At 37.0% G+C, this 21,131-nt stretch overlaps 1 protein-coding gene across 10 annotated transcripts in view; it reads left to right on the top strand.

The window, feature by feature from the left end:
* SLC25A21 (solute carrier family 25 member 21) overlaps positions 1-21,131 on the top strand; it is a 470,013-nt gene that overhangs the window by 126,537 nt on the left and 322,345 nt on the right. The gene's annotated exons all lie outside the window — the stretch shown is intronic.

Below are 21,131 nucleotides of genomic sequence, written 5' to 3'. Positions count from 1 at the left end.
ACTTTTATCCCCATTTCTGTAACTGCATAAGGAAATTAGTCACAGAATGACAAAAGATTAAGTCAAGTATTTAAATTTCTAATCTATTGCTTAGCTGTTTAAGTAACTTTGGTTTTCTTGCTTAGGTCAAGTACAAATGAGCTAGAAAAGGAAAGATGCCAACAGATATATGCATTATAAATAACAGAACCCTTGGTTTAAAGAGCAACATTCTTGGGGTGCCTAGGTGGCTCAGTCAGTTAAATGTCCCACTCTTGATTTTGGCTTAGGTCATGATCTCAGGGTTGTGAGATCAAGTCCCAAGTCAGGCTTTGTGCTGGATGTCGAATCATACCATTGAATATATTCCCTATACTGTGCCTTTCTTGCCTGTGACTTTTTTTTTAAAGATGTTATTTATTTATTGGACAGAGAGAGAGAGAGAGAGAGTACAAGCAGAGAAAGCAGCTGGCAAGGGGAGGAGGAGAAGCAGGCTCTCTGCTAAGCAGAGAGCCCAATGTGGGGCTTGATCCCAGGACTCTGGGATCATGACCTGAGCTAAAGGCAAGCACTTAAGCAACTGAGCCACTCAGGTGCCACACCTGTGACTTCTTCATCCCATAACTAGAAGCTTGTATCTCCTCCTCCCTTTCACCAGTTCTGCCTATCTCCTCAACCTCTCTGGCAAACATCAGTTTGATCTCTGTATTTATAGGTCTGATTCTGCTTTCTGTTTATTCATTTGTTTTGTTTGATAGATTCTACATATAAGTGAAATCATGCCATTTTCTATCTGTTTTATTTCACTTAGCATAATACCCTCTAGGTCCATCCCTGTTGTCACAAATGGCAAGGTCTCATCCTTTTTTATGGTTGAGCAACATTCTCTATTGTGTGTATGTATGCTCCCTATGTGTATGCATATGCATATACCACATCTCCTTTATCCATTCATCTACCAGTAGATCCCTGGGTTGCTTTTGTGTCCTGGCTATTGTAAATAATGCTGCAATTAAGAGGAGTGAATTTATCTTTTCGAATTAGTGTTTTTAGTTTCTTTGGGTAAATACTCAGAAGTCAAATTGCTGGATCATATGTAGTTCTATTTCTAATTTGTTGAGGAACCTCCATATTGTTTCCCATAGTGGCAGCACCAGTTTACATACCTACTGACAGCATACTAGGGTTTCCTTTCTTTTTTTTTTAAGATCTTATTTATTTATTCATGAGAGACACAGAGAGAGAGAGGCAGAGACACAGGCAGAGGGAGAAGCAGGCTCCATGCAAGGAGACTGACATGGGACTCGATCCCAGGTCTCCAGGATCAGGCCCTGGGCTGAAGGCAGCGCTAAACCGTTGAGCCACTGGTGCTGCCCCAGGGTTTCCTTTCTCCACACCCTCTTCAATACCTGTTATTTCTTGCCTTTTTGATTCTAACCATTCTGACAGTTGTAAGGTGATATCTCATTGCGGTTTTGATTTGCATTCTTCTGATAATTGGTGATGTTGAGCATTTGTTCATGTGTGTTTGCAACCTGTATGTCTTTGGAGAAATGTCTCTTCAGGTCCTCTGTTTATATTTTAATTGGATTATTTGGGGTTTTGGTGTTGAGTTTTGTAAATTCTTTTTTTTTTTTTTTTTTTTTTTTTTTTTAAAGATTTTATTTATTTATTCATGATAGTCACAGAGAGAGAGAGAGAGAGAGAGAGAGAGGCAGAGCGAGAAGCAGGCTCCATGCACCGGGAGCCCGACGTGGGATTCGATCCCGGGTCTCCAGGATCACGCCCTGGGCCAAAGGCAGGCGCCAAACCGCTGCGCCACCCAGGGATCCCGAGTTTTGTAAATTCTTTATATATTTTGATACTAACCCCTTATCGGATATATCATTTGTGAAAATCTTCCATTTAATAGGTTATCTCTTCATTTTGTTGAATGGTTTCCTTTGCTGTGAAAAGCTTTTCATTTTGGTGTAGTCCCAATAGTTTAATTTTGCTTTTGTTTCCCTTGCCTGAGGAGACATATCTAGAAAAATGTTGCTAAAGCCAATGTCAAAGAAATCACTGCTTATGTCTTCTAGGTGTTTTATAGTTTCATATGGAGAGCCACCTTATGTTTTGTCTAGAGAATTACACAGACTTCATGTGGAAAAACCATGTTGCTAAAAGTTGAATCTGTTGTGTAACTTGCTGACTTTGGTATATAAAGAATATACCAATAACTCACTATATTAGTGAGGTGTGGTCTTTAAAATGTGGGGTCAGTCATGAGTTTCATAAGACCATCCACGCATTGCCCTTGGCTGACCCTGCTTGGAACCAATGGCACGTTCATGATAGGTGACAGGATTTGGATGCAATTTTTGTCCTGTGCACAAGAGGTGTGGGCTATGTTCAGCATCAATATAAAACAGATCACTTAAGTTATAACACAAAACACAGGAGAGAATAGGACTGCTCTACTGAGGTCAGATTTCCATTAGCAAAGCTAAGCATCAGAATGAAATGATGGATTAGTCCAGTTAGGCAAAATCTTGCTTACTCACTTTCCCCAAATTAGCACATTTTTTTGTCCTTGGTGATTTGGATAATTACTTCATTTCACTGCTGTTCTCTGCTTGTAGAGGCCTGGATTTAGCTAGTAATTAACATAGCCTGAATTGCAATTTGTCAGTCTACTTCAATTCAGAAAATATTTAAGGAACACCTAGTATCTGTTAATTACTGTGCTGTGTTTTGAAACTCAAAGGTGAATAAAACATGGTCCCTATCTCTCTGGAACTCATAGTCTGTATAGGCAGGGAGAAAGCAAACTCCTACCACTACTGTAATATAAGTGCTTTATCAGTGATGGAGGTGGGTAGGGCGGCAGGAAGACAGTGTTCTGCAAGAGTACACATAAGAGAATTGTTAATCGGAAGTCAAGGAAGTACTGTTTGAAGTAAGTGTAAGCAGAAGTAAAGAGCATTTGGAAGAGCATTCTGGAGTTTCAGCATTCATTATCTACATTTGAGTTTGTAAATGCCAAATAAGTAGAGAATTAAAGCTCTTGCATACAAAGGCAAAGATAGTTTTAGATGAGAGTTAAGTTACTGATGAATCAATAGATGGAGAAAATAGAGTCTATTGGTTTTAAATTTCTTTGCTATTGCTAAGGTAAGTTAGTGCTTCTTCTAACAGAGGAAGTCACTATGAACTCTTAACCAAAGGTGCAGGGAAATTGGATCTTTTTAAACATTGATTTTTTTCAGATCCCTCCTGAATGTTAGAGATGGAGCACCAATTTAAAACAAACACAGCATTCTTAGACATGGGTGCCCAGTTGTGCCCTAAGGCTTTTTCTTCCATTCAAAAGTTCAGTCTGAAGCTTCCTGGCAGCACTAAGAAATCCCTACATAATATTCCATGCTAAGGAAAAGGTTCACTTTTGGAAAACTTTTGGAATAAAGATTGACAGTGAGATCCCTTCCAGAAAACCAGCTGCAGCAAAGATTGTTAGAGAATGTCACTCAGGTTTTTACTAGAGGAGCAAAACTGTCCTGGAGGTGTGTTCAGCCTGTTGATGGTCACAGTAATCAGAAGCAATGTTTGAAAGTTAGGGTGGAATCATGGAGAAGTGATACTGGAAAAGAAAAAGGGCCTTATAGGACATCACATTAAAGTGATAATCATACCTATATTAAATATTCCATTGGGTTATCTTCTAAAACCTTTTCCAGTTAATAATTATATGCTAGTATTTTTATACTTAGAGAAAAGTATTGACTAACAAAAACAATTGCTGGGAGTAGTTTGTCTAGAAGTGACTTGTCCCAATTCATTCATTTTCTCATTCCTTTACAGATGACATTTGTTTTCAGAATATATGGTCATAGTCAGAGGTCATTCTAACACCTCTAAGTAAAAGAGGTCTTAGAACTAAGTTAAAGCAAGTATCTTAGATTCCAGATTTTGTTAATTCATGATTAGAGTAATGTTTTAGGAAGATTAATTGGAACTCTGTGCATAGGCCAAAGATCTGGGGGGAAGCTCAAAGCAAAAAGCTTAGACAGAATGATGGGGATCCCTGGGTGGCTCAGCGGTTTAGCACCTGCCTTTGGCCCAGGGCATGATCCTGGAGTCTCGGGATCGAGTCCCACATCAGGCTCCCTGCATGGAGCCTGCATCTCCCTCTGCCTGTGTCTTTGCCTCTCTCTCTCTCTCTCTCTCTCTCTCTCTCTCTCTCTCTGTCTCTCACTGTCTCTCATTAATAAATAAATAAAATATTTTTTAAAAAAAGCTTAGACAGAATGAAATAGTAATCTAGGGTAGAGGAGATAAATCCTGGTTGCTAGAATGATGGTTGTAGAAAAAAAAGTAAAAATAAGAGAAACACAGAAGGAAAAATGGACAAAAATAAGTAACAATTGAATGTAAGTGGAATAAGGTATAGAGCAGAGTTAGGGTCAGAGAAACAACCAAGTGGAAAAGTTGAAAAGTAAAAACAATTTGAGGAGAAAAGTGGAAAAGATGAAGTATTGATTTAGGACAGCTGGGATACAATTGGGTGGAGGTTAATGAGGGGCAGAGAGAGAGATGGAGACAAAGACCTACCTTATATATTGATAATAACAATGAAAGAGTAGTCTGCTAAACTCAAGTGATGGGGTCTTAAATGAAATGGACTCTCAGAAATCATCAGTTAGGAATATTGAACTGCCCTCCATATTCCTATTCTTCTTACTGTTTTATTTCAATAAGTATTTGGTTCAACTTTAACATAATGTTATTCTTTTATAAGTAACATTTAAAACCACATCATATTGGATTTTTAATAATGGAAATGAGCAAGAGTCAGTTTCCTAATATGATCAGTGTTGGCAGAAAATATGTAATATTCTTATTAAAATGTAAGTTTTTATATAATTAATATACTTTACATATTATCATTATTGTTATTATTAGTAGTATTATTATATTATTAATGATTACTTTAAGTGAGACCTGTATTATACAAAAAATAATGGCAATCTCTCTAAATTTTTCCACATCATCCATGGATTTCTAGAGGTCTTGTCTTCCTTTTTCTTTTCTTTTCTTTTCTTTTCTTTTCTTTTCTTTTCTTTTCTTTTCTTTTCTTCTTTTCTTTTTCTTTCTTTCTTTCTTTCTTTCTTTCTTTCTTTCTTTCTTTCTTTCTTTCTTTTCTTTTTTTAGTAATAAAAGTATACGGAGCTCTGTAAGTAAATAAATTCCCTATGAGGCATCTAATTCTCAGAGGTTTATTTTAAAGATTTATAAGTCATACAACTTTGCTCTGTCTTTATAAGTCATACAACTTATACATACAAAATTTATAAGTGATACAAATTTACTCTGTCTTTTTAAGGTACTCTATTCCATTTAGAAATCTTATCTCCAAGAAGGCATTAGCCCAGCATATTACTTTATTCTTCTGATACACTCTGCTAGGCTTGTTAGAATCACTTGAGAATGTTCTTCTGGGGAGAAAATCTCCTTTGGAAGTATTTTTTCAATCCTTACTACTTCTGGACCTCCCTTCTTCTGTATCAAGGCACAATAGTTACTGGAGAAAGTTAACAAAAACACAAATTGTGTTATAAACTCTTTTCCTGGAACTTACTTTGGTATCAAACTTTCCTTCTTCCTCCCACTTCCGGCCCCACCAATTTACAGGTTGTCCCAGCCTAACTCAAGCAGGGATTTAAAATCTGTTAGAGAGCTCAGCCTGTTGATTTACAGAGTTGAAGTCTGCACAGAGGAATCATCTGTAATGGGATTCTTTGCTCCCTGGAGAGACATTACATAGCAAAGCTGTAAATTACTAAAGAAATAGAGGAGGAGGAAGGGGGAGATGTATACTCAGTAAAAATAGGATATACTATTGATTAGAGAAGTTGTCTTTTAACTTTTTTTTTTTACCATAAGATTACATGGAAAAAAGAAGGATGGATATTTAAGAAATTGAGTGTACAATATTTGTTGTCCCATTTATTTACTTAGTATGAGATAGATTTGGTTTACCAGTTGTTTCTAAGTGAATCCTTAATCCCCCCCCCCAGGGATTTATTTTTTTAAGGCATTAGTTCCTTAAGCCTATGTGACAATATATTTGAATCTAACTTGCAGCCAGGAATCATCACAATCAGTCCTTTGCCCTCTGCATTATCCCTAAATCAAACTACGATACTGGCTTGATCAGAGTAATGTACAAGGTATAGGTAGTAATATAAAGTTCTAAGTGAAAATGTCCTGAATACATTGCCAGAGCAATGAGACTAGCCAACAGAGAAATAGATGACCTCAGGAAATGTCTGGCTTAACAAATGTATATCTTTAAATTGGAAATCTAATTATTTGCCTTAGATTTGTACTGCTGGGAACCTAATGCAAGACCATGTTAAATAAACTTATTATTTCCGTTTTTCATTTAACCTGTGGGTTATAGTATGACCAATCTGTTTTATATCCTCAATCAACAGATGATTGTATTTGGTAATAATTTATCAAGAATAAAAATCTGTTTTTGAAACTAATCACCTCATGTTAGGTCTGCCCTTTTTCAAAACCACCATCTGATATTCATTTTGTCTGCAAGACAAACATACTGATGAAAATGCATATACCACAGGATACAGCCAGAGGAATGAAGCATTTCCACTCTTTGTATATATTTAGAACATTTTCTGTTTTCCCAACAGATGGACCAAATTTTAGTATTAAAGAAAAAAAATCAATTTTACATAGTACAAACAAATTGAACAAGTACACTGTAGAGTTCTAATTACTCGGTAACAGAATGTCCAGTGGAATTTGGGGTCAAATCAGGTCATATCTAAACTCAGATTTTTTTTAAAGTGACTTTTTTCATATTTACTAATTTTTCCCTTAATTATTGGATGAATTTTTAAATGGAAAATACTAAGTTTCATGTATTTTCCAAGTCTTAAAAATCTTTCAGTTTAAGAGCTTTTCTTTTTATATAAATATCTTGAAATGTTTTTGTTTTTCTCTAAGTCCAAGGACCTTACTATGTAAAATTTACCAAAATGACACATGGATTATAAGCCTCAAATTTTTTTTCTATTATTATTTAGGGCATGGAACTCTGCTCTTGCTCTATAAACTAGCTACATTGCTAGATAAAAGTCAGTCACAGTTTTGGTGCTAGTTCCTTTGGAAAATTCCCAAAGGAATTATTACATTATAATAATTACATTATTTCTTAAAAGTTAACTTCTTAAAATAGAACGTATACATATTTACATGTATTTTTCCTATATATTCATCTTTAATTAAAAACTAGAGTTATTTCATCTCATGTTTTAGATAGTATTTTATATCTTTATTTTATTAATGAGGAGAGTTGGGGTATAAATTTGTTTATTAGAAGATAGTCTCTAGACTACCTTGATGGCTCAGTGGTTGAGCATCTGCCTTTGGCTCAGGGTGTGACGCTGGGCTCCTGGGATCAAGTCCTCATCAGGCTCCCTGCAGGGAGCCTACTTCTCCCTCTGCCTATGTCTCTGCCTCTCTCTCTGTATTTCTCATGAATGAATGAATGAATAAATAAATAAATAAATAAATAAATAAATAAATAAATAAATTCTTTTAAAAAATAGAGGATAGTCTCCAGTATTTTCTCCTCTTACTGCATCTGAATTATAAATGGAGTATTTCTTAAGTTTTCTGTGGCTCTCCAGTTGTTTACGACAAGAAAAATATCCTTAGTCCTTCACCATCTGGTTGTATCTATCTTTTCAGCCACATGCCCCCATCCAGGCTCAATGACCCCTTACTTGTTTACTTCCTCTTATATATAGTCTTCTGGAATATGACATCCTTTTATAAGCTTTTGTCCAGCTTTACCAATTGTCCCCTTAACCTGGAATGACCTTCCTCATTTCCTTTCCTTGATCATTCCCTTAAGTTCAGGACTTAATGCTATATTCTAAGATGTCTTCCTAACTTTGCAGGCATGACTCCCACTATCAATGCTTCTGTGTTGTATAGAACTTCTAGAGTATTAGGAAGACAAATGACAAACAACCAATTTCAACTTGTGTCAAGTGATGTAAAGGAAATGAGTAAGGCATAATGAGAAAGAAAGGTAAGAGTAGGCTACTTACTGGTCAAGGAAGGACTCTCTGAAAAAGGGACATTTAAGCTGAGACTGAAAATACAAGAAAGAGACAGCTATATAAAATGTGGAAGGAAAAATGTTTCAGGCAGAGAGGCACATACAAATCTCCAAGATGGAGAAGAGATTGATGAAGAAGATATTGGTGTATTCGGATGACCAAGAAGGGGCCACTTAGCTTAAGTATATTAATCAAGGGACAGTGTCATGAGATAAGGTTGGAGAGCTAAGTGGGGCCAGATCATGTCAGTCTGTACCACTGAAGGCTTTTAAGCAAAGGGATATCTTGAGTATATTACCTCTCATGATGCTGTGTGGAGAATAGATTGGAGGGGAGCAGGAATCTGAAGGAAACCAGTAAGGAGGCTATTGCACAGGTCTGGCAAGAGAGACCTTTCAAATGGATGATTCTGACTATCTTCAGAGTAGGTACTAATAGTTGTGTTTCTTAAATCAATTCAAAAATTTATTTAAAAATGAATTTCTTTTTTAAAAAAGATTTTATTTATTTATTCATGAGAGACACACAGAGAGAGGCAGAGACATAGGCAGAGGGAGAAGCAGGCTCCCTGTAGGAAGCCTGATATGGGACTTGATCCCAGGACCCCGGGATCAAGACCTGAGCCAAAGGCCAGACGCTCAACCACTGAGCCACTCAGGTACCCTAAAAATAAATTTCTTCTGAAACCTAAGTGAGGAAATATTTGAGAATAATATTACTATTGCTGTTACAATAATAATGCCATTGGCTGGAGAAGTAGTCAATGTTGAGATAATGCAAGTTGTGTAGGCTGAGAAAAAGAGAATAGATTTTTCTAAGTGCAAAGTGCTACCATGAGGGTTTTAGGCATGGAGTGACATGATCTAAATTGTGTTTTAAAAAAGAATATAGTGACGCCTGGCTGACTCAGTGGTTGAGTATCTGCCTTTGGCTTAGGGTGTAATTCCAGGGTCCTAGGATTGAGTCCCACATTAGGCTCCCTGCATGGAACCTACTTTTCCCTCTATGTCTCTGCTTCTCTCTCTGTGTGTCTCTCATGAATAAATAAATTAAAATAAATAAGAAATTAAAAAATTATAAAAATGGATTAGGAAATTTTGAGAATAGAAGACAACAAATACGTAGGAGGCTACTGTCAAATCAGGTGAAAATAGAGACCGAGATGGGGTAATGGCAGTGATGACAGTGAGAAGTACACAGATTTGAAATGTGTTTAGGATTGGATTGGAGGTGGGGAATACAAAAGAGGAAGGTGTCCAGGTTTCTTGAATGAGCAAGTGATAGAGCTGTCATTTATTTATTTTTTATTATTATTTTTATTGGAGTTCAATTTGCCAACATATAACATAACACCCAGTGCTCATCCCATTAAGGGCCCCCCTCAGTGCCCATCACCCAGTCACCCCAACCCCCTGCCCACCTCCCTTTACACTATCCCTTGTTTGTTTCCAGAGTTAGGTGTCTCTCACATTTTGTTACCCTCACTGATATTTTCACTCATTTTCTCTCCTTTCCCTTTATTCCCTTTCATTAATTTTTATATTCCCCAAATGAATGAGACCATATAATGTTTGTCCTTCTCCGATTGATTTATTTCACTCAGCATAATACCCTCCAGTTCCATCCACATCAAAGCAAATGGTGGGTATTTGTCGTTTCTAACGGTTGAGTAATATTCCATTGTATACATAAACCACATCTTCTTTATCCATTCATCTTTCGATGGACACCGAGGCTCCTTCCACACTTTGGCTATTGTGGACATTGCTGCTATAAACATTGGGGTGGAAGTGTTCTGGCGTTTCACTGCATCTGTATCTTTGGGGTAAATCCCCAGCAGTGCAATTGCAGGGTCATAGGGCAGGTCTATTTTTAACTCTTTGAGGAACCTCCACACAGTTTTCCAGAGTGGCTGCACCAATTCACATTCCCACCAACAGTGCAAGAGGGTTCCTTTTCTCCACATTCTCTCCATTTCCTGTCTTGTTAATAATTTTCCCCATTCTCACTGGTGTGAGGTGGTATCTCATTGTGGTTTTGATTTGTATTTCCCTGATGGCAAGTGATGTGGAGCATTTTCTCATGTGTTTGTTGGCCATGTCTAATGTCTTCCTCTGTGAAATTTCTGTCCATGTCTTTTGCCCATTTCACGATTGGATTGTTTGTTTCTTTGCTGTTGAGTTTAATAAGTTCTTTATAGATCTTGGATACTAGCCCTTTATCTGATAGGTCATTTGCAAATATCTTCTCCCATTCTCTAGGTTGCCTTTTAGTTTTGTTGATGCTTTCTTTTGCCGTGCAGAAGTGTTTTATCTTGATGAAGTCCCAATAGTTCATTTTTGCTTTTGTTTCTCTTGCCTTCATAGATGTATATTGCAAGAAGTTGCTGTGGCCAAGTTCAGAGAGAGTATTGCCTGTGTTCTCCTCTAGGATTTTGATAGAATCTTGTCTCACAGTTAGATCTTTCACACATTTTGAGTTTATCTTTGTGTATGGTGTAAGAGAATGGTCTAGTTTCATTCTTCTACACGTGGCTGTCCAATTTTCCCAGCACCATTTATTGAAGAGACTGTCCTTTTTCCAGTGGATAGTCTTTCCTGCTTTGTTGAATATTAGTTGACCATAAAGTTGAGGGTCCACTTCTGGATTCTCTATTCTGTTCCATTGATCTATGTGTCTGTTTTTGTGCCAGTACCACATTGTCTTGATGATCACAGCTTTGTAGTACAACCTGAAATCTGGCATTGTGATGCTCCCGGCTCTGGTTTTCTTTTTTAATATTCCCCTGGCTATTCAAGGTCCCTATCAAAATGCTTGGACTTTCTTCAGAGAGTTGGAACAAAGGATCTTAAGATTTGTGTGGAATCAGAGCTGTCATTTATTGAGATAGGGGACAATGTTGGGGAGATCAGTAGTTCAATTTTGGAGACATTAAATTTGAGATATTGGGGCACCTGGGAGGCTCCATCGGTTAAGTGTCCAACTTTTGATTTCCATTCAGGTCATGATCTCAGGTCATGGGATCGAGCCCCAGCATCCAGTGGGAAGTCTGCTTGAGGTTCTTTCTCTTCCTCTCCCTCTGCCTTTCCCCTTCCCCTCTGCTCTCTCTCTCTTTTTTCTCTCTCTCAAATAAATAAAATCAATCTAAAAGAAATAAACTGGAGATATTTGTGCTTAAATATTTTAAGTAGACAGCTAAACTAGATCTGAAAGTACTTATGCATGTATGTATTTGTAAATTAGAGAAAGAGCATGCTGTATTATTCTGCTGTTTATTCTTATTCATTAAAACAGATTGTGAGAATTCTTCCCTATCAGTAATATAGGTTTACTTCATTATCTTTTAATTTATTTTATTTAAAGATTTATTTATTTATGAGAGAGAGAGAGGCAGAGACACAGGCAGAAGAAGAAGCAGGCTCCATGGAGGGAGCCTGATGTGGGACTGGATCCTGGGTCTCCAGGATCACGCCCTGGGCTGAAGGTGGCGCTAAACTGCTGAGCCACCCAGGTGTTCCGACTTCATTATCTTTTAAAATTGCATGATAGTATAGCTATACCATCATTTAATCAATAATTTCTATATGATCATTATTATGTATATCATTACATAGTTTTACAGGTATTTCTGTGGGATACATTTTAAAAAGTGGAATTGTGGGATCCCTGGGTGGCACAGCGGTTTGGCGCCTGCCTTTGGCCCAGGGCGGGATCCTGGTAGACCCGGGATCGAATCCCACGTCGGGCTCCCAGTGCATGGAGCCTGCTTCTCCCTCTGCCTGTGTCTCCGCGCCTCTCTCTCTCTCTGTGACTATCATAAATAAATAAAAATTAAAAAAAAAGTGGAATTGTGTCAAAAGTTATGCACATCTTGAATTCAGATAGAAATTGCCACCCTTGAAAATAACTACACCATTAACCATATATTAGAGTGTCAATTTCCCTAACATTGGATTCTATGAACTTATGTTTTTGAATTTGAAAGGGGAAAGTGTTATCTTGGTGCTATTTTATTTTACCTTTTCCTGATCCATGATTGAGCATGTTCTCATGTGTTTATTAGCCGTTCCATTTTTTTTTTGGTTTTATGTGAAAATCATATGAAATGATTCTAGAAATGGAAAAACAAATAACATTCAGATATTTAAGATAAAGAAAATTAGAAAGTAAAAGATGGAGGAAGAAAAGGAAGGAAAGAAGATAGATAATAGGAAAAAATAAAGGAAAGAAATGGAGACCTAATAACTGTTTCTCTGTTTGTTTGCTATTGGATGACTTATGAGATTTTGGAGAGTGGTTGGTGGGGTGAGGGTTAAATAATTTATAAAAATTACCTGTTATGTTTTTGCTTGTAAATATTATACATTAGCAAAATATTAAAGGTATTTTTGGAAGGTATTTTAGAAATCAATGCTTAATGTCTGGTTTTGTTACTTATATATTAAAACTATATATGTATTTGAAAAATCTGCAAATGTTCCAGGCACATTGGTGGTTAAAATAGAGAAAGTTAACAAGGGGCCTGATGAAATATTCTTTCCCTTGGAGCAGCTCAGTAAACTTCATAGAGAAGCTGTACTTTGCAGGCAGTTACAACAGTCATAGCAAACCCAGTAAGAGGTTGCCCACAGCCATGTGTATCCTGTTCTATTAATAAAGGAAATGTCAACTAGGACACTGGGGATTAGACACAACTAATTTTCTAAAATGCCATTGAGTTGATCTTTATCTGTAAAGCCAACACAGACATATGAATAGTTAAAATGAGCTCTTTGCCTCTCAGATTTCAGCGGGATAAAGCCTGGTGTTTTATTTCACACCCACAGAAAGCAGCTCTGAATGACAAGAAATCTTTAAAAATCATATTTGCTGAAGCTGTTATTTTCAAATACTACTCAAATTATTAGGGTTCCTGGAATATATATATTTTAATTAAAAAGCAATTTAACTTTTGTTTAACTAGACTCTGAGCTCCACATTCCACTGCTACCCTCCTCAAGAAGTCTGATACAGTGCTCTCAGAGTGGCAAGTTCACAGTGGTTGGACCCAGTTGGCATGTCCCCAAAGCACACTGGTCTTCTTGAGACTATTTATGATCAAATCAGTTTTGTCATTCTGACAGTAGGAATGACAAGCTAAACACAGCCCAGCACTATGGATTCTTTGTGGTGACTGTTCTAACTTCAAGAGCAGTTGTTTTACACTGAATGTCCTAAGTGGTTGGTCTATTATGAAAATTGAGTCCTTTAAGCTAAGTAACTATTATTAAAATTGGGAAAGTTGGCTGCCACACACATCCAGACACTGTTTTAAAAGTGTTACATGCACCAATAAAAAATAAATTTATTAAAAAAATAAAATAAAAGTGTTACATGTATTAAGTGATGGAATCATGAAATAAGAGAATTTGACTAAAATTTATCAAAATTCAAAAAAGATTTAAACTTTCTGGTTGATGCCTTGAAACTGAGGTTAACTTTTCTGTGACAATTAAGAGTTATTTACTACTTTCTGCATGTAGTTTATATTATTTGTGGGCATGTTAGTATTCAGACATATAATTTATCTTCTAATTTCCTAATCATCTCATTTTAAGGGTGGTAGAGGCAAGAGTTTGCGGTGTTAAATTTTTCTTAAAGTAGGTTAATTGCAAGTATAAGGAAATAGGTGAATTATATGTAAAAAGTACTCGTATGCAGCATCAAGATAACATAAAAATTTGATAGCAGTGGCTTTTAAACTTTATTCCTAAATACTACAACTGTATTCTCATTATATAGACTACACATTATGCTGTCTTCTAACCTCAGTGATCATATACAGTAATAGACTTTTTGGATTTAATATCCTTGATTTCACTCTTTGTACATAGTCCCAAAGTCCTGACAGGTACTCATTTGTCACTTTACTGAAGCATGAATTTGAAGTGTTTGTGTGGCATGGGAGCAAATCACTTAAGTTGGGACCTAAGCCCAACTGACTACTCTGCTGCAGTTTCTCAGGGCAACTTGATTGTTCCAATCAAGTCATCACTATATTATAACTCTTATGAAGAGTAAAAAATTGGTTTATTTGTGAAAAGTAGTCTGGAGAAAAAGCTAAGAGCTGAATTATAAGTATGATATGAAGTGAGAATGCAAGCGCTTATAAAAAGTGATTTTATTTATTTTACCATGATTTAGGTATATGAACTGAGCCTATCATATGCCTCACAGAGAAGTAAGAAATGGTTTGTAAATCTGTGCTGGGAATGCTCTAGCCAATGTAAAATTGCTCATCAGGTAAGAAAATTTAGCAAAATTGAAAAGGCCATGGGATTTTTATTCTTATTTTTGATAACAAATGGGTTTCTACCTATCAAGCACTTGTAACAATATTTAACATATAAATAGCATACAAGTATTGGCTTCTGTGATAATTGTGAAGATAATGATGATCATGATGTGACCCTAGATGGAACCATGATTTGAAAGAAAACCAAGGACCCTGACTACAGGCATTTCCATACACCAAATAAAATATCAAGTACTTCCTGTGTTGTCTCCCAGTTAACACAAGTATGTAAAAGTACAATGTTTGATGTAGTTTTTGGTTTGGTTTTTTTTTAGATTTTATTTTTGAAGTAAGCTCTATACTCCACGTGGGGCTCAAACTCAAAACCCTGAGATCAAGAATTGCGTACTCTACTGACTGAGCCAGCCAGGTGCCTCTATTTGATGTAATTTTATCAGTTTATTCCCATCATTGCTTATTCCTATAGAAGTTCTTATAAGCTAAGAAGACAAATATCTCTATGACTTTTTAAATTATCTAAGAGTGACTAGAAAAAATGTGTATAATTATGAATAACTTAATATGGGCATATAAATGTATGAATTTAGAATTTAGACATATTTTTAAAAAGCTCTTTAAATATTTTAAAATATTTTACAGTTTGGATATTTCTTTGGGTTCTAACTCCCCCTCCCCCCTTCTCTCTCACATGTGCCTGGCAGATTCTTTCTCTGACTCCTAAGCCCGAGTCCAAGTCCTCCAAAGCCTCCCTGGCTCCCTCAGACCCTTACACTCCTCTTCTCCCCTGCTATTGCCGCTGTACCACCAGCCTGCTTTGCTATGGCACTTACATATACACCCACGATTGTAATAAATTTCATTTCTCTCCTACTGCTAGACTGTAAACCTGTTGAAGAAGAAAGTAGGTCCTCACTAAATTATTTGAATGAACCTCATATCACATATGAGGAGAGAGTAGGAGTTAAGAGAGACATTATATTTCAAACAATGCAGTTGTCAGGCAATGACTATATCAGAATGAAAGGTTTCTTCTCCCGCCCCCATTAAAAAGGATTTTAAGTTCTAAGTTGATAGCACATAGCTACAGTGGAGGAAAAATTTTATTGAAAATGTTTATTGAGTGTCTACTGCATTTCAGATACTATGCTGTTAGCTTTTACATGTTTCTTTTCTTTTCTTTTTATTTTTTTTAAAAGATTTTATTTATTAATGAGAGACAGAGAAAGAGAGAGAGAGAGAGAAGCAGAGAGAGGCAGAGAGCCACCCGGGCTGCCCCCTTTTACATGTTTCATATTGTTAAATCCTACAACAATACCATCATGTATGTATATGATTTTTCCCAATTTTCAAATATGGAAATTCAGGGTAAGAGAGGCAATATTTTCAGTCACAGGTAATAAATGGCAGAGTAAAATTGGAATCAGATGTTATTATTCTAAGTTGAGTTTTCTCCCCACCATTCTATTCAAACCAAGTTTTTAATTCTTATTCCACCTAGACTAGACAATTGTTTGAGCTCTAGAGACAGTTTCCACACTATGTCAAAATTTCTTAAGTTGCTAAAACCTACAAAGCTATGATATATTTCCTGAGCCCTGTCTCTCCTCACAATCTATAGCATGGATTTATGGTTGATTTTGCCTGTCCTATCCTGTCTTTTAAACAGTAACGCCTGAACTAGTTGGACCACTGAGAGGGTAATGTCAGGACATCAATCTATCGGTAACATTAATTGAACATTCTGTAGCAAGGCTGTTGCTTTCACTGGAGTGAAAAAAGTTGCTTAGAGGGTAACAGATGAGTCAGAGGATTTTCATTACATTTAGACACTAATTCAGCAATGTCACCAATTATGGTAAGGTAACAACTAGAACGGAAGCGTCCTTCTTTCCTTTTTTTCTCTTTTCCAGATCTTTCTGCATTGAAATTTTTCTTACGAAGCCAAACTAAGTTTTTTATTCCTTAGCATTCCTTAGTTCCAAAGACAAGCATTAAGCCTGCCATTGAGGTAAATGAATATATTGACTCTGAGCAGCTGATAATTTGAGATTAAGGAAGAGGAAAGAGAGAAACAAGAGCAGGTGTGGTAAAAAAGAAAAGAACTAAGAAAAGGAGTATGTTTGCCATGCTGTGCTCATGCCTTCCTGGACCCTGGATTCCTGCTGCATGTTTTATCTCCATTCACTTCCTTCTGCAAAGAATTACTGTCTCGGATTTAGGTTGTCTTCCATTTCATTTGTTGTTAACTAGATTTCTTTGGCCACACAATACAGATGTTGCATTAGAAGCAGTGGAATATATTTGCAACCTCTTCATATAAAATTATCTTATGTTGTAAACAGTTATTTACCTAACTTCAACATAAAGTAATTGAGAAATAAAATTTTGGGGGAAAAACTTTAAAGAAAGGGAAAAATTGGGATCCCTGGGTGGCACAGAGGTTTGGCGCCTGCCTTTGGCCCAGGGCGCGATCCTGGAGTCCCGGGATCGAATCCCACGTCGGGCTCCCCATGCATGGAGCCTGCTTCTCCCTCTGCCTGTGTCTCTGCCTTTCTCTCTCTCTCTGTGACTATCATAAATAAATTTAAAGAAAAAAAAAAAAGAAAGGGAAAAATTAGCATTTAATCAAAGCCTCTCTTCTTCTTTAGCATCATCTTCTAATTGATGATAAGCTGTACCTCTTTGTGAAGCCTCTGTATTACACCAGGTGGTTAAAATTATGGGATTTTGCTCTAGCAGGTGGATTGGGTGGTTGTAGTAAGTTATCATAAGATGAGGTTAAAAATCAATGGCAGGAAGACAGTGGTTCAAGTATAGGAATATCCTGAACTGACTTCCTCCTGTACACACAACAAATCTACAGCTATATGTATATATAGATCAGTTCTCTTTGAAAAAGATCTAAAAACTAGCTGAAAGAGCTCTTCCACAACAAAGGATAAAAGGGCTACGTTGACATGGGTAGTATAGGCAGAGAAGCGGTCTCATCAAAAACCCTACCTCCAGCATTGTTACTCACAATCTGGAGGGATCTAACAAATATGGAGACTCTCCCTAGGGAATGAGGAGTTTGTACCCCATATCAGATGCCCCGACTCTTGGGACCTACCCTGGAGAAATAAGCCCCCAAAACACCTGACTCTGAAGACTAATGGGGCTTATCTCCAAGAGACCCAAAAGGCTATGAAGAACAAAGTCTGCTCATAAAGGGCTTGTATGCAGACTTACTTACTCTGGGATACAGTGCAAAGGCAGCAGTTTATTTTTTTTTTAATTTTTTTTTAATTTTTATTTATGATAGTCACACAGAGAGAGAGAGAGAGGCAGAGACACAGGCAGAGGGAGAAGCAGGCTCCATGCACTGGGAGCCCGACGTGGGATTCGATCCCGGGTCTCCAGGATCGCGCCCTGGGCCAAAGGCAGGCGCTAAACCGCTGCGCCACCCAGGGATCCCAAGGCAGCAGTTTAAAAAGAGCCTAGACCATATGTAAAGGAGACTCATTAACTAATTTCCAAGCATCTGCCAGAGATGCCAGGGTCTGGTAGAACTGTCTCTGGGGAAAGAGGAGTTGGTGGATGCCATTTGGCATATTTACTTCACTTTGCTAGTGCCAGTAGGCTTGCCTCATCACAATCCCTCCACTCTCTACAGCTCCACTGAAGCCACTGGGTTTGCCCTGTCCCCAGCTACCCTGATGCCCTATTGAAGCTGGCAGTATATGCAGTCTACACAAGGGACATTCTTTTAACATCTGGCTCTGGTGGCTAGGCAGGCTTGTGTTGGAGGCCTTCTGAGATGGAAATAACTGGAAAGACAGTTCTTGGTAGGCTACCAAACCCAGGGCTACTACACAGAGAGTAGAAAGAAACACAACCCTAGTCTTCCTGTTTAAAAGGCCTATTTCCTTGTCCCAGAGTTTCAGTCTGAGAGGCAGACTTCAGGCTTACCACACATCTAGACCCTGTGGAGGAGCTCTCAGGAAATGTAGGCTGGGGGATACCAGCTTTGTGTTCTGCTTTGGCCTCACTTCAGCTCACCGGTACTTCCCCAAAAGAAGCTTGTACATTTTTCTGGAGCCCTGATTTTTGTAAATGTCACCGGGGACATCTCCAAATTGCCTGGTCTAGAGGCTAGCAGGGATTATGACTGTGGTTTCACAGGACTATATATATTTGCATACTTTAAAAATGCTGTTTAAAGGTCTGGTTTCAAATCAACCTGAAACTGGGTGCTGACTGAGATCCCTCCCTTAGGAACACTGACAGGGCTTGGCACAACCTCAACAACTAGAACCTACCAAGAATAAATCAAGCTGCTTAGGCAATCACAGAAGTTCAAGTAACAACTAAGAACTGTGGCAAATTTGAACAATAAGTTTTATCTTCTACACCAGACCACTCCTTCAAGACTGGGAGAAGTAGCTGTTTCACCTAATACATAGAAACAAACACAGAAAGGCAAAATGAGTAAACAAGAATATGTCCCAAAACCACAAGAAAAAAAAACTTAATGAAAGAGATACAAGTAATTTACCTGATAAAAAGTTCAAAAGTAACAGTCATAAAGATGCTTGCTGAACTCAGGAGAAGAATGGATGAACATAGCAAGAACTTCAACAAAGAGAAAAAATATACGATAGTACCAAATAGAGGTCACTGAACTGAAGAATACAATAACTGAACTGAAAAATACACTTGAGGGGTTCAACAACAGACTGGATGAAGCAGAAAAATAGATCAGCATCCTGGGAGACGGGGTGGAACTCACCAAGAGAGAACAGCAAAAACAAAAGTGTATGTGGCTAACAGGACATCAAGCATCTTAGGGCCTGAGAAGGAGAAGAAAGAAAGAAGAAAGAGGCAGAAAAACTATTTGAAGAAATAATGGCTGAGAATCTCCCAAAAGTCGGGATGGAAACAGACTCCAGGTCCAGGCTCAGACAGTTCCAAATAAGATGAACCAAAGAGATCTACACCAGAAGCATTATAATTAAAATGTCAAAAGTTAAAGAGAAAAAATTTAAAGGCAGCAAGAGAAAAACAACTCCCATAAGACTTTGAGCTGATTTTTCAGTGGGATCTTTGCAGGTTAGAAAGCAGTGGCAGGACAATAAAAGTGCTAAAAGGGGGAAGAAACAACAACAAAAACTTCCAACCCAGGAATACTCTAGCAAAGCTGTCATTTATAACTGAAGGAGAGGTAGAGACTTTTCCAAATAAGCAAAAGCTAAGAGTTCATCACCACTAAACCAGTCTTACAGTAAATGTTAAAGGGGATTTTTGTAAGCTGAAAAGAAAGGCACTAACTAGCAATAAAAAAAAATATGAAAATAAAAATCTCATATAAGGAAAAGGCAAACATATAGTAAAAGGTGTAGATTAGCCACTTAAAAAACGAGTATGAAGATTAAAAGACAAAATTAGTAAAATTAACTATAACAATATAACTTAAGGGATATAGAAAATGAAAAGAGGTAAAATATGACACCAAAAACATAAAAAATGGGTGGGGAGAAGGGGATAAAAACGTAGTTATTAGAATGTGTTCAAATTTAAGTTGCTATTGGGGCACTTGGGTGGCTTGGTGGTTGAGAGTCTGTCTTTGACTTGGGTCATGATCCCAGGGTCCTGGGATCAAGTCACACATTGGGCTCCCCATGGGAAGCCTGCTTCTTCCTCTGCCTATGTCTCTGCCTCTCTTTCTGTGTGTCTCTCATGAATAAATAAATTTTAAAAAATTTGTTACTATCAACTTAAACTACTACATAAATAGACTATTATATGTGTACCTTAATGGTAATCACAAGGTAAAAACCTATAATAGATATACATAAGATAATAAGAATCTAAACATAACACTAAAGAAAATCATCAAACAACAAGGGAAGAGAGCAAGAGAAGAAAGGCACAGAGGGGAACTACAAAAAAAGCCAAAAAAACAATAACAAAATACCAGTAAGTACACAACTACTGATAATTACTTTAAATTTAAATGGACTAAATTTTCCAACCAAAAGACAGAGTGGCTGAATGGATTTAAAAAAAAAAAAAGAAGACTCATCTATATGCTATCTACAAGAGACTCACTTCAGATCTAAGAACACACAAAGACTGAAAATGAAGGGAAAGAAATTTCATGTTAATAGAAATAAAAAGGAAACTAGAGTATCTGTGACACAAAATAGACTTGGTAACAAAGACTCATAAAAGACAAAGAAGGGCATTATATAATGATAAAGGGCCCAATCCAACAAGAGAATATAACATTTGTAAATACTTATGTACCTCACATAGGAGCACCTAAATATATAAAGCAAATGTTAACAGACCTCACATAGGAGCACCTAAATATATAAAACAAATGTTAACAGACCTAAAAGGAGAAATTAACAGCAATGTAATAATAGTAGTGGACTTTAATACCCTACTTATACCAATAGATAAATCATTGAGACAAAATCAATAAGAAGTCTTGGCTTTAAATAGCACATTAGGCCAGATGGACTTAATAGATAAATACAAAATATTCCATTCAAAAGCAGCAGAATACACATCTCAATTTATATAGGATTTATATAGGATACAGCAAAAGCAGTTTTAAGAGGGAAGACATAGCAATACAGTCCTACCTCAAGACCTTGAGAAAAAAGAAAAATATCCAATAAACAATCTAAGTTTAACCTAACAAAACTAGAAAAAGAAGAACAAAGCCCAAAGTTAGC

This window comes from Canis lupus, chromosome 8, assembly GCF_003254725.2.
Source record: "Canis lupus dingo isolate Sandy chromosome 8, ASM325472v2, whole genome shotgun sequence".
NCBI classification, from domain to species: domain Eukaryota; kingdom Metazoa; phylum Chordata; class Mammalia; order Carnivora; family Canidae; genus Canis; species Canis lupus.
Note: the sequence above shows the minus strand (reverse complement) of the source record. Positions and strands in the feature narration are given on the sequence as shown.